Source organism: Panthera pardus, unplaced genomic scaffold, assembly GCF_024362965.1.
Source record: "Panthera pardus isolate Hobbes unplaced genomic scaffold, ASM2436296v1 HiC_scaffold_15, whole genome shotgun sequence".
Classification (NCBI taxonomy): Eukaryota; Metazoa; Chordata; class Mammalia; order Carnivora; family Felidae; genus Panthera; species Panthera pardus.
The window spans coordinates 46,859,475-46,887,121 of NW_026526710.1; the positions used below are offsets into that span (position 1 = coordinate 46,859,475).

The 27,647-nt window shown below is 36.4% G+C and overlaps 1 pseudogene; it reads left to right on the forward strand.

Moving 5' to 3' along the window:
* Nucleotides 1-5,029: 5,029 nt before the first annotated feature.
* The window catches only part of LOC109276514 (uncharacterized), a 79,918-nt pseudogene continuing 57,300 nt past the window's right edge, over nt 5,030-27,647 (forward strand).

Below are 27,647 nucleotides of genomic sequence, written 5' to 3' on the forward strand. Positions count from 1 at the left end.
GCCCCTTCTTCTTATATCTTACAGTGGGTTTGTAATTGCTTTGACAAAAAGAATATGGCAGAAGTGACTCTGAGATTTCAAGGCTAAGTTCACGTGTCCTTCGCTTTGTTCTGTGGAACACTTGCTCTTGGGCTACAGGGACAAGACTTAAGACGTGTGATTGTCATACTTTGAGGAAGCCTGAGCCATGCGGAAAAGACTCAGGTGGGAGCCCGGGTCAGCAGACTCATCTGAACCCAAGCTTTGAGGCACTTGATCCATGTGCCAAAGAAACATGCACGTAACATAGCCTCCATATGATTCCAGTTCCTGGTGCTTCGAGTCATCCCTCCGGAGCTGAGATTTTCAAGCAGAGGCCCCAGACCTGGAGATAAATCATCCCTACCATACATATTCAGACTCCTGACCCACAGTTCTCTGAGCACGGTAGAAAGGTTGTGGTTTAACACAGGTGATTGTTACCTGGAATGTTCAGGTACTGTAACTGTATAAACAATCTTATCCCAATAATAAAAGAAAGAAGAAAATACTTCACAAATTTCCAGCATAACTCTCTAAGATGTTCACAGAGTCAGACCCTCAGCAAGTGTCAGAAATTTTTGTATGCAAATCAATGTTCCAATTTATAAACTACTTTTGCTTTTAAAATTTATGTATTGGGGCACCTGGGTGGCTCAGTTGGTGGGTGTCCAACTTCAGCGCAGGTCATGATCTCACAGGTTCGTGAGTTTGTAACAATCTCATGGTTCATGAGTTTGATCCCCACGTTGGGCTCTGTGCTGACAGCTTAGGGCCTGGAGCCTGCTTCGGATTCTGAGTCTCCCTCTTTCTCTGCCCATCCCTTGCTCATGCTTTCTCTCTCTCTCTTTCTTTCTCTCTCAAATATAAATAAACATTAAAAATTAAATTAAATTTATGTGCCAAGTTTAACTTGAAGCAAAAAAAAACCTTTCTATTTGTTTAAATTATTTTTGTCTGTTAAACACGAACAAAATGATTTTCATATACGTACAATGAAAATTTGGTAGAAAAATATAAACCTTTTGTTGGCAGTGATTTAACCAAGATTGCTTGATAACTTTTTTCAGAAGTACTGAGATGTATGTTTCCCAGAAGGATAAGATAGCCACTTCACAAATTGATTCTGGGTATGTTGCACAGGCATTTCAATAAGCTTTATATTTGAACCAAAATGGACACTTAGTAAAACTGTTTTCAGGGTAAAATGTTCAATAGCTTTTCCTATTCTTCTAAATAAAAACATTTCAACTTGTTTTTTTTTAAAGTCCTTCCTGATTTAGCATTTTTTTTTTTTTTTAGACTTCTCCTCAGACTTATAGTATCCTGGCTAATCAGCAAAATTCCTGTAAGTACTTATCTAAGAAGAGAGAGGGAACAAAAGACTATAAAATTACTACATACATTCAAGCTTTTAGTGATTTGGAAATCTTATTAAAAATTTACTGAGAGTTCCAAGTATTTATAAGCCTGAAGTAACAGCAAGCTACTGATATGTTCTCTGTTCAACTCTCAAATTGCATTAGCTTTGGCCTCTATTAGCAGTGTGTATCATGAAGTGCCATGGGTTATGTGTAATATTATGGACAGACCCATGTGTTACCAGAGCTGGAATTGAACTTGATGGCCTAGTTCAAACCACCAATTTAATTCCAGAATTGAACTGCTTCAATGACTATGTTACGGCCTCAACTATCTTAAAGAGAAGTTGCTTACATCATTTTTACCAGATCAGGTTTCAGCAAAGTCTCAAACAAGCTCATCAGTCAAGTAAATTTTGATTCCTACTAGAGGGAATCTGGCAGATTCTAGAATAACTACAGCACAGCCAGAATATTGATAACTCATTTTCCCATAGTTTTTGAAATAAGTATCAGAAGAACTTGCAAGATATTAAATATAAAGAAACCTCCGTATCTATGATGAAAGGACTCATGTAATAGTATTATACAGAGATTTATTCTCTTTTATGGTTATTTGTATTTCTTTGTGAGTAGTTGACAATCTCTACTCTATTCTGACATCATAGAAATTCCTTCATCTAAATCTTATCACTAAGAAATGGATATGGACCACAAAGCCAATCTTTACTAGTCCATTTTATTTCCCTTCTTAAATCTCTAGGTTAGTAAAATTTTTAAGGAGAGGTTTGGCATGAAAATGCAAGCAGCCCTGAAGGTAAAATGTTATATAGTACCATGAAGAGAAAATAAAAAATGGTTCTGATGGGACATCTCAGAAATCTGAGACATAAAGCAAACATACATTCCCCTTTTCAGATTTTATTGATATTCTGGACCTAAGTGCCCCATAATGCTATACAGGAGTCCTTTATGGATTACAGAGTATTAGGGGCCAGTCCTTCAGAGACAGAGTCATGAGTGGAGTTCATTACAGCATCTGAGGATATCATATTTTATCAGCCACAACAACTTGAAGTGCTTAGCCAAAAAAAAAAAAAAAAAAAAAAAAGACATGGTATTATTCCCTGGAACTTGTCATTAATAGGGTAAATGAGTAAACAAATATCATTATATCAAACATGAGAAACAGAGATGATACAAAATGCAACTATGTTGGATGCCAGAAAATCAGTAGGTCCAAATGTGAATTCTACTGTTGGACAGTTATGCTTCCCTATTAAAAACTCATAGTTTGGGGCGTCTGGGTGGCTCAGTTGGTTAAGCAGCCAACTTCGGCTCAGATCATGATCTTGCTGTCTGTGCGTTCCAGCACCGCATGAGGCTCCGTGCTGATAGCTCACGGCCTGGAGCCTGCTTCGAATTCTGTGTCTCCCTCTCTCTGCTCTTCCCCTGCTTTCTCTCTCTCTCTCTCTCTCTCTCTCTCTCTCTCTCTGTCTCTCTCTCTCTCAAAAATAAGCATTAAAAAAAAAAAAAAGCACGTAGTTTTTAAGAAGGTACATAGAATTTGCCTCTTTGTCATTTTAATAAATATCAATCAAATGACTAAATCTCCACTCTTCATGTCCTGAGTGTAAACGCACAAGATGTCTTCATTCCATACCCAGTGGAGTTATGTGTTTGAATGAGAGCTCAAACTTTGGCAATAATAACAAGTAAAAGTTAGAAAGCATCTAATACTTCTGTACTAGCAAATCTAAAGACAAGTCAATGTTTTTAAAAGGCTATTCTAAAATCTTTTTTTTCAAATAAAGAACATATTTACCTAAATAACCCTTGTAACTGTAGCCTGTCAATAAATAGTCCTTACCTGCATGTAAAGAAAAGTAGTATTATTTCAATACAACTTTTTTGGCAATACCATTGTCTATATACATATTTATCATATGCTATGAAATATATAGTGAGTACAGATTATTAATGAATTTTATAATTGTGATCTCAAGTCATATATATGATAGAAACAACCTATAGATGATGTTTAAAGGGAACACACAGGGGCGCCTGGGTGGCTTGGTCGGTTAAGCGTCCGACTTCAGCTCAGGTCATGATCTCACAGTCCGGGAGTTCGAGCCCCGCGTCAGGCTCTGTGCTGACAGCTCAGAGCCTGGAGCCTGTTTCAGATTCTGTGTCTCCCTCTCTCTCTGCCCCTCCCCTGTTCATGCTCTGTCTCTCTCTGTCTCAAAAATAAATAAACGTTAAAAAAAAAATTAAAAAAAAAAAAAAAGGAACACACAGACTCTTTACACTGTGGAAATTCAGTAGTAAAGACAAACGGCATTCTTCCTTATGGGGAGTTTATAATTTAGTAAGGGAAGGAACACCTTAAGGAAGTAAAACTTTAAATATTGAAAACTTTAAATAGGTAAACAGAAAATCAGTTCTTTCAAATATAATATGCTTTATTTAAAAAAAACCACAATACTCTGATCTTCTATAATACAGCAACAGGATGGAAAGGAGTTAAAGACGTGTGGTGAGTCTTCTCTGAAAGGTATTATTTGAGCCTTAACCTAAATAGTGAATAGGGTCACTGTTTCAAAGATCCTGCATAAAAAAACTCCAGGGGGAGGTGTGAGCAAGTGCAAAGATACTGAGGTAGCTGAAATGGGTAAGTGGGAGCTAGAAATGAAGAAAAACAGAACTGACTGTGGTTAAAAGATTAGTGAGTCTTTTTTTTTTTTTTTAGTGCTCTTTGAGAAGCAATTTCTAGCAAAGAGGCTTAAAGATTCTTGATCTCTCATAGCTTAGTGATTAAAGGGGCATACTGCCTTATTTTATAATCACAGATTTGTGGTCTGTGACATCTGGGTTATACAGGATATGTGGGTGAACACATTTATTTAGTTTGGGACAGTGTAATAGCAGTCCAGCACTGAGATATGTGGGGTAATTTCCTTTAAAAGGTGCTGTCTTTGAAACAGTTTTATGAACTACAGATTTAAACACACAAGTGAATCAGTGTGTCTTATTCACGATCCATTCACTCGTTTATTCAATAAGTCATTTCACAAACAGCTATGGTACACCTGCCTATTTGCCAGACCCCCTTCTGCCCTCCAGTAGAACATGCAAAGAGCCCACTGCCAGGAGAATTTTGGACGCATCATATTTAGAAGGAAATCCTGTATCGGTCAAGTGAAGACCAGAATTGTATCACGGAGACTTATTCATGAAATGATCACAATGGGTAACTGATAAACGGCAGGATTGAAATCCCAATCTTTGTCTAGATAATCTCTCTTTATTTTTCTCTTTCATTCATTCTTTCTTATTGGATTCTTGATGTTTGTTTGCTGCTTTTTCTATTTTCGTTTTGTTTTTATTTGATTGTTCTCAGGTTCTTTCACCATTTTTCCTGTAACTGTCTTCCTTTATATAAGTTGTCCTCTCATCAAAATCTCTCCCTGTGAACCATAAGGGGTGATAATGTTTCTTATAAGGACTCTGATTGATAGACTGATCAAAACCATGAGATGTCAAGATGTCAAAAGGAACACCCACATGGGGCAGAGTCACAGACAAAAACAGTGGGGCAGGAGCTAAGATCTTCCATGAATAAAGTTGTAGGACCAGGATGTAGGCTGATGATGGGGATTTTGTCAGATGTTAAAGGATCTAAGATTTTTGGAAAGAGAAATGAGGAGAAACAACTTGAAAGTGACAATGGGGAACGAGGAGAGCATCTATTCCATTTCCTGACCCTGTGTTACTTAAGAAGCATGCAGACAAGGAAGTTTGCTCAAGAAACAGCCAGATTTATGTTAGGGCTGGAAGTGACTAGAAAAGCAATTGGAGAAAATGAGACACCAGAAACATATATCCTACTTTATATATAAGGTTCCTAGGATTCAGGAAGAGGCAGGAAGGAATATTTGGCTGTTATTGAAATAGACAAAGATATTCAAAGGTTGTGAAATTCGAAAACTGAGGAAAGGCACGTTTGTGGAAAGGATTACATAAAGGCTGGGGCAGGCATTTTGGAGATACTAACAGTAACACCATTGCAGATTTCTATGAATAATTCAAAGGAAGAGATAAGACAAGGGGAAACTTTTAGCACTTGGCATAACTTAAGCATTTAAGTAGCAGTTGCCTTTCAAGTATAGGACTGAAAAAAAAAAGACCTGAGTTCAGAAATTCTGGGAGAAATCAGAATATCTGTATTCTGTGGTCAACATGGATATATATGATATTTTCTTAAACACCACAGAGGACACTTTCAGTCTCTAAAAGCTCATTCTCTTCTTCCATCTTAGTGAAGATCTGGATTCAAGACTGTTCAGCTGGTCTACATTTACCAGCTCCCAGGGCAATCAGGTGTGGCCATGTGATGGAGTTCAAAACAATGGGTGTGAGAACAATTCTAAAATTTTTAGTATCTTAATGTATTTCTGAAGTTTCTTTACAAAGTGTAAACCACTATGAACCAGTATTTTCTTTTTTCTACATTTTATACAAATATGGCATACTGTATCCCTTTGCATCTTGTGTGTGTGTGTGTGTGTGTGTGTGTGTATGTATGTGCGTGATTTAACATATGCCTTACACGTATTCTACAGAACAAAGAAAACATAATCATTATTTGGCTTTTTGTAGTGCATGGTATTATATTTTATGGATTTACTATATTATACCCTCACACCCAGCTTTAATGGAGATCTAGATTTATTCATTAATGCAGCACACATTTATTAAGTGCCTACTACGTACTAGGATTATTTCAGACCTTTATCCGTGTACAAAACTGGTAAAGATTAAAACCTTCATGGACTTTACATTCTAGATGCAAGAGGCAGATAATATGGAAACAGTGTTCCAATCAAAAGGAAAGAACTTATTCCAGCACATGCCTGACATGTTGGCAGAACAGCAAGAAAGTCCATGTGCCTGGAGCCTAGTAGGTCAAAGGACAACAGTAGATGATGAAATAAAGATCAAAGAGCAGCCACTGACAGTACTTGGGTATAGTCTTTGAGTGAAATGCAGATCCATTTTACGTTTTGAGCAGTGAGTTGATTTGACTCACATTTTTTATCACTGGCAATATTGCAATAAATAAACTTGTGCATATTCCATTTATGTATGCACAAATGTCTTCGTAGGATAATTTCCAGATTAGGAGTATAGGAAAAAAGATATACACTTTTACAAATATGAAAGATATTGCCCAAAATGTCACCCAATGGAGGTTGAATCATTGCCTACTGCCCCCAGCAATAAATGAGTATCCGTTTCTATTTTATATTTATCTCTGTTCCCTTTTGCTGGTATTCATGTATGTGTGTTATCATTACTTTTTTTTTTAAACATGAAACAGCTTACTTTTTCCTTTTTCTATTTTCTGTGTTTGTTGGTATTTGAAAAAACTCATGAGAAAATAGGGAAGTTTCCTGGATAAAAGGTACAGTTTGATATTCTAGAAGAATGTGAGTTAATAAATAGTGTTAGGTCCCAAAGAGTTTGGATAAGACAAGGCTTAAAACATAGGAACAGATATAGGTTTGCCTTTGGTGAAAGAACTTAATGTTAATGAAAGAAACAGGTATGTATAGATGCAGATAAGTTTGCTGGCTTGTGGAGAGCCGGAATTGGACGTTACTTCTCAGAAAGGTTTATTTCCTTTGTGAAATAGGGGGTTTGATCATCTATTGGGAATAAAGGGAATCATGGAAGAAAAGAAAGGAAGTACAGAAGATAAAATATTTCTTGTCAGAATGAGAAAGAACATTGCCTGGTGAAACATAATTCAGTTGAAATCACTGTTAGAACACTGATCAAACAGGCAACCATGAATGCGTAGTGTCACCAGTTGGCTCAGGTGTGTGATTTTCTCCACAGTCTCAAAAGTCTATGTACAGACAAAGCGAACACAGGCAGCAAGATTTCCCCAAGGCTGGATGCTTGTAGGGCAAGTGGATGAAAAGACATCAGGTCAAGGTTGTTTAGAGATTCTTCAGGAAGAACTTAAAGTATTCAGCTATGAAACTGAAGCTAGAAAGTAAGAAAATGCATTATAAAAGCTTTAGAGAAAATTCTAGTTTCCTCCTTCCATGTACCCCTACATATCATGGCTTGTATCACGCTATATATCATCATAGCACAGCCTCTGCTCTATTAGATAAAACATTTTGACTGACATCCTTAATTAACAAAACTCATGGAAGGCAACCAGAAGGAGTTCATTTCCCCATCGCACACATACTTTTTAAATCTTTTCATGAAGAGTAGTCTGCCTTATGCCACATGATGACACCAGGCAGTCCCTCAACATTGTGGATCACTATGAGATTTTTCTTATTTTAAGCTTTTTTAACTCTCATTTTAAGTTGCAAATGCTTAACAGTATGAAGATTCCCACCCCCCCCCCCCCACCAAGATGTGGTTTAATATGTGTGAAGTGATTGTTGATTTTCTTTTTTCATGCTTATTTCCCTTTTACTACAAAATGCCATTTTCACATCTTGGTAAGAGCCTGGGGAGGGAGCAGTGGTAAGGGTACAAGAAAGTTCTTTATTGATTGCTATTTTTAAATCGCATTTGTGACCTCAGGGTCTGATCAAAACTTAAATTTCACTTTCTCCCCTGGGGCATTTATTCCTATGGTCTTCAGAGAATTTAACAATGCTGTTGGTCTTTCATGGCTATTATTCCAGAACAGGATGTATGTGGTTTTTGATGCTTATTTGTTTGTGATTGCCCTTCATACTCGGGATCAGATGATCAACAGTCAGCCTCCAGCTTCTCTTCTGTTAAGACCTGAAAGACTTAAATGATTCCCATGTAGCTCTTATATTCAGTGGAAGTTCAGTTACTTCCCAAAAAAGCTTTGTCCCCGCCCCCCCTTTCTCTCTATCTCTTTGTCTATATCTTTCCTGCTGCCTCAGGCCAATGGAAACAGCCTCTTGTCTTCAGACTCCTCAGCTACATGTCAGATATGAGTATGCTCTCCAAAATCCAAAGGATATATATTAAGCTCTTTTATTTATCCCATGGAAGCTGGACCTCTTATCTTGAAGAGAAAAAGAACATCTTACTTATTCCCCTTGGTTTTGTTAGAAGTTTGAAAGGGCAGGCAAGTGTTAGAGAACAAATTTCTTCAGACAATCCTCTTTACAAATTGTGCTTCTTCCTCGTTTCTAGTATTTTATATAGGTGTGGCTGGGCCATTCCTAGGCTGTGTGGGTCCTTGAGTCAATAGTTTCTGTGGGGATTTTGTCTATAAAACCATTTGATTATAAATATATATGTATATATGTGGATATATATCTCTCTCTCACATGTGTCCATGTGATATATAATCATTCATGAATGAAGATTTACAATAATTTAGAAGATTTAGAATATCTCTTTCTGTATTTAAGAAATATAAGAAAGAGAACTTATATTTTTGTTAATTGTCCAATCACAGCATGTGAATACTAAATATAGTATTCAGGCCCCATTTTTTCTTCTTCAGATCTTCCAGTTCAGACATTATCTTTTCACATCATTCTTTTGTCAAACACACCATTCCTGGTTAATTTCATATCTTCCATCCAAAGAAAAAGGTAGCAATACCGTTATTTCACAGAATGCTCTGATCTTTGAAAAATGTTCATTTAAAATCAATATCTGTCTTCTTACCTCAAAATTTCCCTAATACCATGTATTTAATCCTAGTTTTATCATTTATACATCACGATGTATTATCCATCCTGCTGCCCATGGATACTAGACCTGGACACCAGAGAGGAACTTTAAAGAGTTTGAGGATGGCGTTCCCAAGTGTTGAGACCCTGTATTGTTCCCTGGGACTTCTATAAACAACGTACCACAAAATGTGTCATTTAAAATATCAGAAATGTGGGGTGCCTGGGTGCCTCAGTCAGTTGAGTGTCGGGCTTCGGCTCAGGTCACGATCTCACAGTTGACCCATGCAAGCCCCGCACCCAGCTTTGTGCTGACAGCTCAGAGCCTGGAGCCTGCTTCGGATTCTGTCTCCCACTCTCTGCCCCTCCCCCACTCATGCTGTGTCTCTCTCTGTCTCGAAAAATAAAATAAACATTAAAAAAAATTTTTAAATATCAGAAATGTATTCTACCAGTTCTACAACCTAGAAGCCTGAAATCAATGTGTCAGCAGGGGCATGCTCCCTGTGAAGGCTCTAGCTTGGAAATTTTGCTTCTTTAGCTTACAGTCATTGCTGGTAATCCTTGATGTTCCCTGTCTGGTAGATACCTTACCCAAGTCTCTGCCTGTGTCTTCACATGGCCTTCTCTGTCTCTGTGCCCCAATCTGCTTCTTGTTGTAAGAACACCAGATATATTGCATTTGGGAGCCACCCTATTTTAGTATGACCTCACCTTTAACTTGATTACACTAGCAAAGACCTTATTTATGAATAATATTGCATCCTGAGGTTCTGGATAGATGAATTTAGGGGTGAGGACACTATTCAAACCAGTGCAATCTCTAAGGCACAGAGACCTAGATAAAGACCCAATCTGCCAGGATCTAAGGACAGCAAAGGGACATGAGACAATGAGTTGCAAAAGGAATTTGAAGTATTTCCTTATAAGATCAGCCTAATGGGGGCACCTGGGTGGCTCAGTCAGTTAAGCATCTAGCTCTTGATTTCAGCTCAGGTCATGATCTCAGGGTTCCTGGGATTGAGCCCCACGTCGGGCTTTGCACTAACAGCACTGTCAATGCAGAGCCTGCTTGGGTTCTCTCTCTGCCCCTCCCTCCTGTGCTGTCTCTCAAAAATAAATAAAACATTAAAAAAATAATAATAAAATAAAATAAAATCAGCCTGATGTGATCTGACGCATATTCATTTTGAAGTTGCAATCTATTTTACCTCGTTGCTACACTCAAAACATCCAATTAAATATTGTGTTATAAGCATGTATGTCCAGCCAAAATGAACTTGCAATCATGTCAAGAAAAAAGTGTCTATATAAAATAACTAGGAAGTAAATATTTAAGCTACAATAAATAACACAGTCAAGTAACATCAAAAATGTTGTAACAACAGCATATGAAAATATACAGCTCAGGGTAGTGGTTGATGGTTTCACAATGGCAAATACGAAAAACCTCTGAATTATGTATTTTAAAAGGGTGAATTTTATGATGCATGAATCTCATCTCAATGAAACTGTTCCCCAAAATGGTACAAGAATCATTCTGAGATGAGGTTAATTGAAGCCCACTTTTTGGAGTAAATCCACTTTAAGATGTCTTCAAGAAACTGAAAAGTATAAATTGAAATTTGTAAATTAGTTTTTTAAATATCTATAACCTAAGGGGTGCATGTGTGTGTGTGCATGTGCATATGCTGTGTGTGTGTGTGTGTGTGTGTGTGTGTGCGTGTGTGAAATTCCTTTTTAGAAATAAGGCTCACATTTGATTTCATTAAAATACTAACATAAACTGTTGTCAATTAATTAAAATGACAACCTCAAGTTATAGATATCTTAGACTGAAGGGAGACCACAAATCTGCAAATTATCCAGTCTAATTCTTCACAGGACATTGGACTGAAACCATATTTTGCTTCCATTGAAAAAGGATATTGCTGGGGCACGTGGGTGGCTCAACCCCTCAAGCCTCTAACTTGATTTTGGCTCAGGTCATGACCTCACAGTTCTTGAGTTTAAGCCCTGTGTTGGGCTCTGCACTGTCAGTCCCTGGGATTCTCTCTCTGTCTCTCTCTCTCTCCCTCTATCTGTCTCTCTCTCTCTCTCCCTCTATCTCCCTCTCTCCCCTCGTCTCCTGCTGTGCACGTGTGCAGATGCCTGGACATGGACTCTCTTGCTCTCTCTCTCTCAAAATAAATGAATAAACTTTAAAAAAACAACAACATATTGCTATCTAGTTGAGGAGAGATTCAGGCAGTGAAGGAAGGGCATTGTTATTAGGTTGTAATCTTATTTAACATCTCTATTAATCATTGAGTGGGGAAAGAGATGCAAGCTAAGGAAACAAATCACAATAGATTGTCAAGTGTTTTAACACCAATTAGTACAGACATGATAAAAAGGGACCTTCAGTGATTAAAGGGCAGCTACAAATTGAGATCCAACTCAGAAAGTATAATATGGTTGGCAAGTAGCCCTTGGGAATAAAAACAAAAATGTGTAATTGTTTTTAAGGTCATCATTCCAAAGATACATGAAGGATATTCAGTGAAAGTGAAAAAACAAAATCCTTACTTTTGCAATAAAGATTTTAATGTCAGTTTTTGTATTTTAATTTGGTTTCACTTTAAGTTTTTAAGTAGGACATCTTTGCTTTTAGATAGCTTTTGAAATTCATGGACAAAAATTTGCCTCTGGATTCATATTTTTTTTCTTGCCATAGACTCAAAATTTGCCATAGAGGATGATAGGGAAAAAGAATGAAAAGGCAAAGAGAAGAAAAGAAAAGAAAAGAAAGAGAAAGAAAAAAAGAAAAGAAAAGAAAGAGAAAGAAAAGAAAGAAAAATTTAAGAGGATTACAAGCAAGTTACCTTCATTGACCCTTGTACAGAAATTAAAATAAAAATTTATAAATATTCAATAAAATATTTGGAGTCAGTTTGTCCTACAATGGGTTAAGATAAGTGTTTGTTTGTGTTTACTAGAGATACCTCAGGAAATGAGCTTTCATTAGTTTACTAAACAATTTTTAATGGTTTGCAAACTACTCAGGATAGATCTAGATTTGAAATTTTAATACAACATCCTCAGTTAACAAAAAACCGATGCTAAGTATTTGACATAGAGAGCATAATAAATGTAAGCCAAAACAGGAATATTTGAGCAAACAGTACCTTGCAGATGTAAAAAATGTCAACAGGACTGCAGTGGAGTCACTTATGCTAAGCCCCATGGTCTCCAAACTAAGACTTAATTTAATTTACAGTTTCAGAAATGGAACCTTAAACCACTGAGTTAGGAGATACCTAATCAAACCTAGTGAGGTAATATGTCTGATACACCCTGAATGCCCTAAAAGAAAGTGATCTTACCAGGACTAATCCACTTTTTGTTAAGTATAACCTCCTAGTCTGGTTCTCTTCTGCCTATAAAAGTCTTTTATTTTGTACAGTTCAAAGACTCTTTTCTAACTGCTAAGATGGGATGTTGCCAGATTCATAAATCCTTATATATAAAGTCAATAAGATCTTTAAAATTTACTCAGTTTAATTTTTTTTTAACATTTATTTATTTTTGAGACAGAGAGAGACAGAGCATGAACAGGGGAGGGGCAGAAAGAGAGGGAGACACAGAATCGGAAGCAGGCTCCAGGCTCTGAGCCATCAGCCCAGAGCCTGACGCGGGGCTCGAACTCACAGAGCGCGAGATCGTGACCTGAGCTGAAGTCGGACGCTCAACCAACTGAGCCACCCAGGCGCCCCTCAGTTTAATTTTTTTTTAAATTAAAATTTAAAAAAACTCCAACAGTATGTGAAGAAAGAATGAATACCTTTTCAGGTAATCATTTCAATGTGATTTTAATTATTTGCTTTAGGAAGGGCTTCAAATATTAAGCTTTATACTTTTATCATATATTTTGTCATAAACATATAAAGAAAAAGAATTAATTTCAAGACAGAACTTAACATTTGCATGCTAAAAACCTATCTCTATAGTTAACAATTTCATGCTTTACATGTCTGAGATGATAAGCCTCAAGAATAAGTTTTAAATATACAATAGTAAAACTTATCACATATATGATATGGGCCATTTTTCCACATCTGAATATCTTAAATTTGGTAGTCATGGAAAACTAGCATCCTTATAAAAATTATAAAGTAATTATTTCATCTTCAGAGTATAGACATCTTTTAGAAAATTTAAAATAATGTTTTATAGGAAAAAATTACAAACAATAAAGAATAAAATATTTTTATCCTAATCAATCTCAATAACATTCATATTTTACTGCTTAGCACAAAACATTGATTACTTTTATTTTTATTTTTAAAAATTTTTAATATTTATTCATTTTTGGGAGACAGAGAGACAGAGTGAAAGCAGGGGAGGGGCAGAGAAAGAGACACACATACGAAATCCGAAGCAGACTCCAGGCTCCGAGCTGTCAGCACAGAGCCCGATGCAGGGCTCAAACCCATGAAACGCAGATCACGACCTGGGTTGAAGTCTGACACTCAACCGACTGAGCCACCGAGGCACCCCTTGTTTACTTTTAAAAATGAGAATAATTTCACTGGAGTCAAAATTACTCCAGTAAAATGTTCAAATAATTGAAAGAGAAGATATTTTGAACTGTCTTACAGGAATCAGTTAAATTACTGACTTTGATAATTTAGAAAAACACAAAAGTACAGTGAGTGTATGTTGTAAAATTGAGTAACAGCTGCATCCAAAATCAGTCCACAGTGGCCCTGATTTACATCAGCTTCTGTATCCCCTGCATGTCTGTACTGTGTATGGTCCTCACTTTGAAGCTAATGACAGCATGAGAGCAAAGAAGAGATAAAATGAGAATAAGAAGCAGTGAATTTTTCAAAGACAACAGCAGATGGGTAATCTGTATTTAGAGTCATTCACCCAAAAATACGCCTGGCTATACAATGAATTTTATCAACTGAAATTATTTTTGAATAATAATTTAGCTTTGGATAACATCTATTCTGCACTTTGGGAAGTTTAAAACTTAACTTGTACTTTTGCTCTAAGAATGGATCCCTTAGACAATATCAATTATATCTTAAGAAAAAAAGAAGAAGAAGAATGGCCAGGAAACAAAGCAAAACAAAAAGAATGGACCATAGGCAGACAGAATTATGCTTTGGCCCTAAATTCTCATTTTGTCCCACTCATTATATTTCCCCATGCATGCATTCAGTTTTGTCCAGAATGACATCAAAATGTGTCCTCTCTTCATATTTTTCCCTTAAATTGTACGTTTATTTTAACTCATTCTAGAATATGACATGCCTTCAGTTTCACATGAGGTAAGGTAAATATTAATCTCATCTCACCCCCTTAGCACAATTTGGCATAAATCCAAGCGCCTCTTGGCTTTATATATAAAATGAGGGGCCTGTGGTTCCTTTTAGGCTCCTAAAAATGCAGAGTGGGGGTCTCACAATGGAAGTGGAGTGCTTATTAGCATGGAGATAAGGCATATTCGAGCCCAAAACTATTGCCATCTTCCTGGTGCAAATTCATTGTTTTTTCATGGATCCCAAAAACTTTAGAGAGATTTGAGATTAGGACAAGCTTTCTGGAGTCACTGAAGACTGAACTTTTGTCAATTTGTGCCCATCCTAATTCAAACACCAGAACTCTCACATAACCCCAGGTAGAGAGGTCACAACTGCTAGCATTCTTCCTGGCTTCTGTAAACAGATCATCTTTGTGTACTACCCTATGAAGGGTTCTAAGCACCTTAATTCTTTATTTTTTTCTTCCAAGTTTTTATTTAAATTCCAGTTAGTTCACATACAGCATAATATTAGTTTCAGGTGCAGGATCCCGTGATTCATCACCTACACACAACACCCAGCGCTCACCACAGTAAGCACCCTCCCCAGTTACCCATCACCCATTCAACCCATTGTGCCCTGGCCACCTCCTCTCCACCCCAGCTTATTCTCCATAGTCAAGAGTCCATTCCGTGGTTTGCCTCTCTCTCTTTCTCTCTTTTATCCCCCCCGCTATGTTCATCTGTTTTTATCCCTAAATTCCACATATGGTATCTGTCTTTCTCTGACTGACTTATTTTGCTCAGCATAATACTTTCTAGCTCATCCATGTCATTGCAAATGGCAAGGTTTCATTCTTTAATGGCTGAGCAATATTCCATTGTATGTGTGTGTGTGTGTGTGTGTGTGTGTGTGTGTGTGTGCATGTGTGTCTGTATACAAACACACACACCTCTTTATCCATTCATCAGCCAATGGACATTTGGGCTCTTTCCATTAGTTGGCTATTAATGTTGCTATAAAAATCCAGGTGCATGTATCCCTTTGATCAGCTTTTTTTTTATATGGTGGGTAAATACCCAGTAGTGAAAGTGCTAGATCGTAGGGTAAGCACCTTAATTCTATCTGAAGACTATGACAATGGATTTATTTTTTTCAGTGACTTTAGAAGATGAAGTAATTGAGGCAAACACTAGTTTGCAAGTCTAATGTGAAGATAATTATTTACATATTTACACATGATGTAAGTATAATCGGAATAAAGATGCCACATTCAAAAGTTGGTAATGATTTTATAAAAATAAGGATAATAAATTTTATTTATGGATTAACTGCTATATGCCAGGCACTGTATTCAGTTCTTAGATGCATTAAAACAATTAACACTAGAATCTTGCACACAACAAGGCCACTGTGGATCTGGGTATCTCTTTAGGACAGCTGCCCTTGATGTTTTCATTCAGTGATCCATTCAAACAAAAGGGGGATGGGAAAGAGGAATGGGTGTGTCTGTGAGTGGGGAGAGCCATGGACACTGGTGAGCATGAGGAGTCTAACTTCGCAGGTCTCAGTAGAGCTTGACTCTGCACCAAACTTGATTCCTTTTCTTTCACTTTTCTTTTACTTTGGATGCTTACTCTGTGGCATTGTGACTGAGTTCTAGCCATGAAATGGGAGTACTGGTGATAAATTTCATTCCCAGCCTGTTTCATACACCGTTTTCAGGCATAGTCCCCCAGGTTCTTTATTCTCTTCCACCATCTTTATGTATATAAGCACAAGGACCCTAGAAATCATATGTTAAAGATGGACCAGACTCAGCATGGAAAAATTCTGGATCCCTGAGTCAATTCTCAGAGGGAGGCAGCCACAGTGAGGAACACCCATTACATACATTAGTAAGGAATACATTTGTATTTTGTTTCAGCCACCATAAGATTTATAGTTTATATAACATAGCTTCCTCATGTCATTAAATCTACATATATATTTTTTTTTCAAATTTAACACCTCTGAAGTAAGGATGCATCAGACAATCAAAAGTGTCTTAAAATTATTTGATAGCATTCTTTCCTTCATTGTAATGTATTGTTAGTTCTCATAGTCAATAATGTCTTAGATTTCATGACATATAGTAATTCACAGGTTTTCTTGATATTGAAATCCATGATCTTAATCATTACCTACATTATATATCTCCTTAAGTGATGGACTACATTGCATAAGATAGCTATCTGGTTCATGATACGATGCTTTGTTACTAGATTTTTACTTCAGAGTGTTTTTTGCTTCATGTTCAGCAAATCCCCTGGAAAATATAAACATTTTTGTAGACATCTTTTCTAATTGCATTCCAGGTGTGTAGGTGCAAATTAATTTTTTACATGTATTTTCTGCTATTTAGAAAATCCGAAGCCCATGATATAATCTGAAAATAGTCCACACATTTTCCAAAAAATAAGCTGCCATGTGCTCCCAAATAGAATAAGATTTGGCATGAATTAAAATGATTTCTACCATAAATTAGAGTTGAAGTCCCCATGGTGGTAAAGGCCACATGGTTAGCATGATACGAATATGGACTTTTTTTCCTGTGATATAATAGCTTTGTGAACTTGGAGATGGTGGGCCACTGACGCTAGTTTACTGATCTATAAAATCACAATAATATTTATTTCATAAGATTATTGTGAGGATTACACATAATATGTTCATAATAGTTGCCCAGTAAATGCTAAATCTTCTTCCCCATCCTTTTTGACATACCGGATTTTCAGTTGAACTTTTACATTTATCTGATTTATGACTTAAATAGATGAAAGTGAATGCAAAATTAGCTGCAATCTCACATTGCTTGCTTCAATGAAAAAAGTGAAAGCAAAACTAGACCTTTTCCTGTGTGCCTCATTAGCTCAGTAAAATCTAATTTTCTCTAATTTCTTTCACTTCCTATGGGAAAGACCAAGTGATTATTGGAATTCATAGTCACATTTCATGATCTTTTCATACCTCTGTAGATTTTTGCTTTGTGAGATAGAACCTGAATTTGAGTTCAATTTCAGACCACATAGGTGAGGAAGGTGAGGGTATATTTTGAGGAGAAATGACAAGAGACTTCATCAATCACTTGTGAAATTTTCTCAAAGTTGCTAAAATCTCACAAAGGAATTGGACACAAAGGAATTGGACACATTCTCATAGCTATGGACAAAGAAATAGGCCATTTCCAAAAGCAGAGGCCATAACAATTCCTCTGGGGTAGCTATACTTCTATCTTTCTTACATGGGGAAAAATAAACTGCCGAATTGGATGGCCAGATATCTGTGAGAATGCCTCCTACTTACTGTGGGCTAGCAGGTATAACTAGAAAATCCATTTTTACAAATAGTTATGATGCTGTTTTCCCATAGTGCCAGCAGTTTACAACCATCTCAGATCCTGTAATACACTGATGCCAAGAAAATTCGAGAGTGGAAACTTTCTTTTTCAGAATTTATTAATGGAAAAGCTGTCACAGAAAATTTTTCCACTGCAGATCTGGAGAGAGATGTCACTGTGTACTGTGTCTGATTTAAGAGCAAAACAATGATTATAATGAGTTTCTCCTTAGAAGGAGTGCCAATTTAAGGAACGAATGTACATTTCAATAATATTGGAAGCAAGAAACTTTAGTAAAAGATGGCAATGACTATGGTTTCATTAGACGAGGACTTGACAGTCTCATCATTTGGATATTAAGAGATGTAAGACAGCCAAAGACTGAAGAGGTTGTGCTATTTTTAAGTAAGGCTTTTATCAAAGCATAATACATATAATGTATAGCATGACATATAATAATTATATATATGTATATATATATATATATATACATATATATAGACAAGTGCAAAAATACCTGTACAGATCAACTATTTTCATGACTGAACAGACTCCTATAATCAACAGTCAGATCAAGAAATAGAACATTATCAGATATTCTCCATTATCCCTTTTACAGTCACTATCTCCCTTCAAAAAAAACACTTTTCTGACTTTTGTTATCACTTAGTTTTGCTAGTTTTCAACGTCATGAAAATGGAATTATATAGGGTATGATTTTTTGTGATGATCTTGCTACATTCAATGTTATATTTTGAGACAAATCCATTCAGTGGTTTATTCATGCTCATTGATTTATAATATTCCATTAAATGAACACATAATGTCATTATCCTATTATTAATAGGCATTAAGGTTATTTCCATTTTGGGGTCCTTTCAAATAGTATTGCTATAAATATCCTTATGCATGCCTTTTGGTGAACATATATGCACAATTTGGGGAGTGTATACCTAGTAATAGATTACTGGGTCAGGATATAGGTGAATGTTTAATATTTAAACTTAAAATTTAAACAGATTTCCAAAGTGGCTATATCAATTTGTACTTCCAACAGCAACTGGTTATAGATACCAGGAAAAATAAAACAAAAACAAAACTTACCCACCTTAATGGAAATGTGATAATATGTTTAATTAGGCTTTTACTTTGCATTTCCTGACACCCTTTCTTATGTTTATTGACTCTGAATATACTCTTTTGCAAAGTACCTGTCCAAATCTTTAACCTATTTTCCTATTTTGTTTTTGGCCATGTAGTAACTGATTTGTAGTTCTTCTATGTTCTAGGTATAAAATTAAGTTTGAGACTGTGGAATTTACTGATCATTTTAGGGAGATTGATATCGTTACAACACCGAATCTTTCAAATTATGATTGCAGTCCATGCTTTCACTTATTTAGGCCTTGTAAAATTTCTCTAATAAAAATGGGCAGATTCGTAGAAAGAGGCTTTGCCCATCTTTCATTAGATATATTGTTAAGTCTTTGTGACTTTTTAATACTCTTGTAAATAGTAAATACTATTGTAAATGGTAATACTATTAATGTAGATTGATCCTCCAGTGGAATGTTGATTAATGGTAGTGAGTGTCTGTGTCTTTTTGGTCCAGCCTTTGAGAAATTTCACTAGAAATTATATATTAGTTAATTTTTGTAGCTACAATAATCAGGTTAAGGAAGTTTTTCATACTTCTTGAATGCTAAGTTTATTTTTAAAAATATAAATGGCATGAAATTTTAGCAAATATTTTTATACATATTAAGATGATTATATTTCTTTTTCCTTCAATATGCTTGTCACTGTGGTTAATTATGTTGGGAGATTGTTGACACCTAACCCAGAATTTGACGTAAGAAATGCAAAGTAGTTATGGTATATAATCAAGTTTTATATATTATTGGATTCTATTTGCTTACACTGTACTCAGGATTTTGCATTTATGTTCATAAGAGAGCTTGGCCTCTAATTTTATACCTTTTAATGTCCTCATCAGATTTTGTTTTCAAAATTATGCTGGCCTCATACAACGAGGTAAGAAGTATTCTCCATTTCTCCATTCTCCAAAATAACATTTTAAAATATTAGTGTTACTTGTACCTTAAAGGTTTGACTAAATCATCACTAAAACTGTATAGGGCTGGTAACGTTTTATAAGAATATTTAAAAATACAAATTCAATTTCTTTAATAGATACAGCACGCTTATGGGTTTTTTTTTTAATCCTGTTTTTATTTTGGCAAATTAACTTTTTTTGCTTCTTATTTCTCTGTTCCTGACTGAGATCATGTTTTTTCTATCTGAGAATTTCCTTTAGTATATATTTTTTAATTTTTAAGTATAGTTCTGTTTTTTTGCTTTCCTTTTTTTAAAGAATTTTTTTTTTCTGAGCGTAGAATTATAATTTGGCAACTATTTTTATTTAGCACTCTGATGACTGCATTATATTTTCCTCTGGTTGTGATAATTTTTGTTTAAAAGATAGTTGATGGTGTTGTATGTTGATATTTTAAGGTTAATATATCTTTTTTCTCTTTCTCTTTCTGGTTTCAAAATATTATCTGTCTTTGGCTCTCAGAAGCTGGCCCAGGGTACGCTTAGTCACAATTTGCTTTTATTCCTTAATGGTTGGAATTGTAGATTTCTTGGATATCTGAGTTGAAATTTGTCATTGGTCTTGGAAAATCCCAGGTTGCTATTATATCTTGAAAAATTGCTACAGCTTAATTTTCTGTGTCCTTCTAGGAACGCTGTTACAGATACATTAGTTATTTCATTGATACACATGTGTGCACCCACAGACATACACACACATAATTCTTGGTATATTCAGTTTTCCTTTCTGTATTATAATCTGTATATTTTCTGTTGATCAGAGTTCTCGATACTCACTTGTTGAATTTTTCAATACTAGTATTTTAATTTGATGAGTTTATATAAATTTCAATTTTTTGAGAAATTCTCCATATTTTATCTCTCTTCCCCATATATGCCTCCATTTTTCTCTTTAATATCCTTGCCTGATAATTCTAAAAGCTGTTTTATTACCAATGGGTCTGTTTTCATTCTTTTCTATTGACTTTCAATCATTTAGTCTTTCTCTTGGCATGTTTTGTTAATGTTTTGAGCAATACCAGACATTAAACTAAAAGCATTTTTAAAGCATCTAGATCAGATTACCTTTTCTCTAGGAGGTTTACTCTCTGCTTTGTTAGACAAATAACAAGGAAGCTGGCCACCTTACTCCAATTAAGCACTGACTGGGCTTGAATGTAAGTTGTTACTTTGGTAAGACTTCCAGTCCTGGTCTCCTCCACCTGCTACTAGGTCAGTCTTTGAGACATTCTACCTTAGATGCTTGGTCTTTAAAGTGTCCTCTTTCTCCATTGATCTCTGAACTATTACCTCTTAACTCTTCATAGCTAATCAACTGCTGAAAACTCCATCCACATTGCTCAACCGGGTTTCGTCAGCTAATAAGCCCATCAAAGTTATCCTTCATTTCTGTTACAATGTTTTTTGTTTGTTTGCTTTTATCTCTAGCATTTCTTTTTGATTCCTTCTTATGATTTCCATCTCTCTGTTTACATTGCCCATCTGTTCCTGCATGCTGTCTTCTGTAGCCATTAGAGCCCTTAGCATATGAATCATAATTGTTTTTAAATTCCTGGTCTGATAATTGCAGCATCCCTGTCTGGTCTGGTTCTGATGCTCCTCTGTCTCTTCAAATTGTGGTTTGTTGCTTGTTTGTTTGTTGCCTTTTGGTATACCTTGTAAATTTTTTCTTGAAAGCTCGATATGATGTACTTCAGAAAAGGAAATGCTATAAATGGACCTTTAATAATATGGTGGTGAGGTGTGGCGGAGGGGCAGGTTCTACAGTCCTATCTTTAAGGCTCAGTCTTTTAGCCAATCTGTGACTCTGGACTATGAACTTCACAAGTGTTTCTCAGGTTTTTTACTCCCTGATTAGGTAGGAAAGCATGGCTAGAGTGGGTGGGGCTTAGTAGTTCTCTTCCCCAGATCAGTGAGACTCTGATAATTCCCCAGCAGGTTAGGCTACCCTTAACTAGTTTCCTTGTGGGCAGGCTTGTTAAGAAGAGTGCTCTGGCATATTTGAAAACGGTTCCTTTTTTACTGTCCCCCTGCCTGAAGCCCAAGGGGATTTTCTCTGATACTCAGGCTCTTGGAGGAAATTCTTGTGGGAACCCTCCTATGACAGGATTCCCCTGGAGTCTTTAACTCTCAAAATTGTCTGCTCAAAGCTTCTAGCAGTTTGTCAGTTACAGCTCAGGTTTTCCAATCTGCTTCACTGGCTCCCACTCTCAGGTCCTGAATCTGTGCTCCAGGAAGTCCTGACTCCTGACATTTGCCTGTCTCTCTCCAAACTTGGGGGCACTGGCTTGCCTGGGTCCTCCCCTCTCTCATGGACCCAAGAGGCATCGTGGACAGTTCAGTCTGTGCAGCTTTTTACTTGTCATGATGGGCAGTCGTGACTTCCACCCTCCTTCCATGCAGAACCAGAAACTGGAAGTCCTTAGTTTGTATAGGATGCCATCTTGGCTTTCTAGACCGGTCTCTGACTTCAGAATAACTCAATTATCAAACATGGGAAAACTGAAGTGTCTGACTCTTTTCTTCGTCTCTCTTTTTTTCCGGTAGAACCTGATCCCCAGTACCCTAATTTGTGTTCCTTTTTTGTTATTCTGTCCCTAGGAGACTTGCTAACACTCTGATGTTTTCCAGACTCTTGGGTGCTATGTCTTTCTTTGTGCGTGACTTATACCCTACTCAGACAGGAGGAAAAAAGAAACTGCACAGTGCTGCCACACATCTCCAAAAGGTTTGCCTTCTTGGGAACTTTGTTCCCTTAAGTCTAGGGCTGCTTCGAATTTGTCCTTTAATATTTTAAAACACATACACATACATTTAAGTACATTTCAAAGTGTCTTAGACTTTCTAATCTTTGCTAGAAACATGGAATTACTAGATGTCTTTTTATAACTTTGAGAGATGGCTACTTAGATTGTTTCTAACATGCTCATTGACACATGACATTTTTTTCTCAAATTATATGTTCATTGTATCCAGAAAGTTCACCAAGTCTCACTTTTATTATATAGATCAAAATACTTATAATTTCCATTGTGATTTCTTTGAGACCCAGGTTATTTAGAAGGGTTTGATGTTTTTTAGGCATTTGAGGATTTTCTAGTGATCCTTTTATTATTGGTTCCTAGTGTAGTTCTACTGTGGCCAAATTATTCTCTTCTCCTTCCCCTTCTTCTTCTTCTAGCTAGAGAGAGAATGTCAGTGTAGAGCCTGATCTCCCGAACTGTGAGATCGTGACCTGCGCCAAAATTTTGGTGTTTCAAGCACACTGGGAAAGAATAGATATTCTTCAGTTGTTATTGGTGGCATTCTTTGTCAACTAGGTTCAATTTTTTTTTAAATATGTCATCTCATCTTCTATATCCTTACTGTTTTGTTTTTATATTTTTGCTCTATTACCAAGAGAAATATGTGAATAGTTTCCACAGATTTGTAGTAGCTTCTATTTCCCTTTTAGTTCTATCAATTTTTTTCTTGACATAGTATGAACGTACATTAGTATATGCATGCAAATTTTGAATTGATGATTCTGACTGATTGGCCCTATCATCATGGTGGGGTATCTTTCTTCAGCTCTAGTAATTCTATCGGCATTAAAGTCATCTTTGATGTTAGCATAGCTATACCAACTGGTTTACTGCTGTTTTGTTTAATTCAGTATAGTTCCCATACTTTTGCTATACACTGTGTGCTTTTTAAAGATTTTTTAAATTTAAATTCCAGTCAGTTAACACACAATGTAATATTAGTTTTAGGTATACTATACAGTGATTCAGTCAGTGCTTCCATACAACACCCAGTGCATTTTGCAATGATGTGGGTGGGCCTAGAGAGTACTGTGCTAAGTGAAATAAGTCAGTCAGAGAAAGATAAATCCCATATTAATCTGCTCATCTGTAATTTAAGAATCAAAACAAACAAGTAGAGGAGAAAAAAGAGAGAGAAGCAAACCAAAAAACAGACTTAACGATAAAGAACAACCTATACTTTTTTTTTTTAATTTAAAGTTCGTTTATTTACTTTGAGAGAGAGAACACAAGTGGGGGAGAAACAGAGAGAGAGGGAGAGGGAGAGAATCCCAAGCAGGCTGCACAGAGCCTGATGCGGGGCTCAAACTCACGAACTGTGACATCATGACCTGAGCCAAAATCAACAGTCATACTCTTTTTTTTTTTTAATTTTTTTTTTAACGTTTATTTATTTTTGAGACAGAGAGAGACAGAGCATGAACAGGGAGGAGCAGAGAGAGAGGGAGACAGAATCCGAAACAGGCTCCAGGCTCTGAGCTGTCAGCACACAGCCCGACACGGGGCTCGGACTCACGGACCGCGAGATCATGACCTGAGCCGAAGTCGGATGCTTAACTGACCGAGCCACCCAGGCGCCCCAACAGTCATACTCTTAACTGACTGAGTCATCCAGGCACCCCAGTACTGTGTGCTTTTTAATTTCAGGTGTGTCTTTATAAAACCACCTATATTGAGATTCTATTTTTTAATCCAGAGTGATCATATTTTATTTGATTATTTATTTTCCTTAGAATTACTAGGGTTATTTATATATTTGGATTTATGTATACTTATTGAACTACAATTTTTTTCTCTTCTTTCTTGCTTATTTTGGACTGATCAAGTTATTTTAAATTTATGTTTCTTCCCTGTGAGACTTTTAATGGCAGACTTCTTTTTACTCCTTTATTACTCAAGAGACAGAACATGAATCCTTGCCTTAGTAAGATTTGCTATAAAATGAGTACTTTCACTACTACCCTCAAGATGCTAAAATTTTTTAATAATGTGGCATCGTAGACTCCCTCCTACCTTTAATTCTATTGTTGCCAAACATTTTAATTTAATTATACATATAATTCAAACAACAAACATTATTATTAGTATTTTGTATATTTAGGTTTTTTATTGTTCTTGGTATTTTCTTACATTTCCATGATTCTGTTCAGGGTAAGAGAGAAAAGCTAGGAATTCAACACAGGAGATAAATCAAAGAAATTGAGAAGGAAGGAAAGAGTATTAAAACCCATTGATTTACTACTACATGTCAGGGATTGTGTACTGTGTTAGTGACAATAAAATTAATCATTCATTTCCTGCATACCATAAGCCAGATACTATCCAAACTCTATATCCAGTACATTTTTAAAGCTTTAGAAACACCTGGAATTTGGTTTAGCCCCTTATGTATACATGGAAATAAGGAAAATTCCCCTTTCAGTCATCATGTATATAGTGTGTCCTTTTATGTGCTAGGAACTGTGTGAAGTGCTGGGGATCTAGCAAAGAAGTAAACAGGCAAAATCCTGGTCAGTCTGGCAGCTACCTTCTGGCCTCAGGAGATAGGCAATAATAAGAAACAAGTTGGTATATGAATGCATATGTCAGTATATGAATGAAGAGTATATGATGTGAGAAATCATGGTAAGTGCTATGGAAAAAAAAAAGTACACATTTGGTTTGCTATTTTATATAGGATTGTGACATCACATCAGAGACAAACTTTGATTGAATTCCTGAAGCAAGGGTTGCCTGGGCGGCTCAGTCGGTTAAGTGTCCAACTCGATCTCGGCTCAGGTCATGATCTCAAGGTTCTTCAGACTGAGCCCTACAATGGGCTCTGTGCTGACAGTTTGGAGTCTGCTTGGGATTCTTTCTCTCCCTTTCTTTCTGCCCCTCTCCTACTCTCTCTCTCTCTCTCTCTCTCTCTCTCAATAAATAAATAAACATCAAAAAAATTTATATTCCTGAAGAAAATATCAAGCTTTAAAAATCAAAAAAAGCTCAGAAAAAGTTAAAAATTACAAAAATTTGTAAAACTAACAAAATGCTGAATTGGTCTCCTCAATTACAAAGTCTAGGCTTATTTCACTGGTCCATAGAGGTAGGAAGACTAGAGGTAGGATATCCTGGGGCGGGGAGGGGGTCGGAAATCAGGCCAGGAGCTAATTTTAGCCTTTTCCATATTAATATTTTCTAAACCCATCAGTCTAGTTTCCTTATCTCATCTATTCTGCTTCCTTGCTTAATAACAAGGAAAATTATTATTTCTCAAAATCAATATACATAAGATGTCCCAAAAATCTTAATGCAATTCTAAACTTAAACAGATAAATAGATACATCTACCTGCCTATTCATATAGTCAATCTTTTCATGTTCTACATGAAGAAATAAGGATACAGACCTTTTAGATTTAGTCAGGACGCCTGGGTGGCTGAGTCAGTTAAGCATCTGACTTCAGCTTAGGTTATGATCTCAGGGTTCCTGAGTTCAAGCCCGGTGTCCGACTCTGTCCTGACAGTGTGGACCCTGGAGTCTGCTTCAGATTCTGTGTCTCCCTCTTTCTCTGCTCCTTCCCCTGCTCATGCTCTGTTTCTCTCACTCTCTTCCTCAAAAATAAATAAACATTAAGAAAATTTTAATTTAGTCAAAATTCACTTAAAAATCTCTCTGTTTTCTTGTAATCAGAGTTGATCAATACCAATTAAAAATGCATATTTTGATGGGGCGCCGGGGTGGCTCAGTCGGTTGAGTGTCCGACTTCGGCTCAGGTCATGATCTCAAGGTCTGAGATTTCACGGTCTAAGTTTGAGCCCTGCATCGGGCTCTGTGCTGACAGCTCAGAGCCTGGAGCCTCTCTCTCTGCCCCTCCCCTGCTCATGCTCTGTCTCTGTCTCTCTCTCTGTCAAAAATAAACAAAAAAACATTTTTAAAAAATTCATACTTTGATGACAAAAACCAGTGAACTTTGCTTTTATGTAGGGAAGTGTCAATCAATGAAAGGCCAAACTGCAAGCTGCATAATAAAATATGTGTGTTTATTTGAGGTCTTAGGGATTGCAATCGGGAGACACAGATTCCATCAATCTTGAAAGTGAGCTCCAGAGAGACACAGGAGGTTAGAAATTTTGAAAAGAAAGGAGGAAATTTGTGGGTGTTGTTTTGAATGAAATGTGATTGGTGTTGGTATAGCTACAGTTAATACTAATCTATATGTGATTGGTTGCTAGGGCTAGTGTTAGGCACAAAGTCCATTTATGTCCATTTTAACGTATAGTGGGCGCCTTGGTTTTTAGCCGCATTCAGTAAAAGTTCTGAGAATTTGAGACAGAAGACATGCATTACCCCTGCTTCCTCAATGTCCTCATGGCTTCATTTTCTACAACCCCTTTGGAAAAGCTTTTTCCATTTTATTCTATTATCAGAGGAAATATAAATTGTGTGTTTTTTTAAAAGTTATTATTTATTTATTTTGAGAGAGAGAGAGAGAGAGAGAGAGAGAGAGAGAGAGAAAATACCAAGCAGGCTATGCACTGTCAGTGCAGATCCCAACACAGGGCTCAAACTCCCAAACTGTGAGATCATGACCTGAGCGTAAATCAAGAGATGGACATTTAACCCGTTGAGCCACCCAGGTACCCTTATAAACTGTCTTTTAAAACATCTCCTATTGTTTATATGTTTGTCCTCTATCTCTCCCAAAACATTTTTGGAAAGTTTTGTTGCTGTTGTTGTTGTTGTTGTTGTTTTAAACTATTGTAAAGTATTTTACATGGAAAGAATCTCATTGCTGTGGAGAGGCAAGAGAGAGCAGAACTAATGCAAGAAGCTGAATTCCATTGAAGAGCAATAAGGAGAGTAGTCAGATCAAATACGGAACACCCAGTTAGACGTATCAAATAAACAATGAGATGAACAACAAATCAGTCCCAAATATTGCATGGGACACACTTAGGCTAAAAAAGTATTTGTTTTTATTTGAATTTCAAACTTAAAATTCTG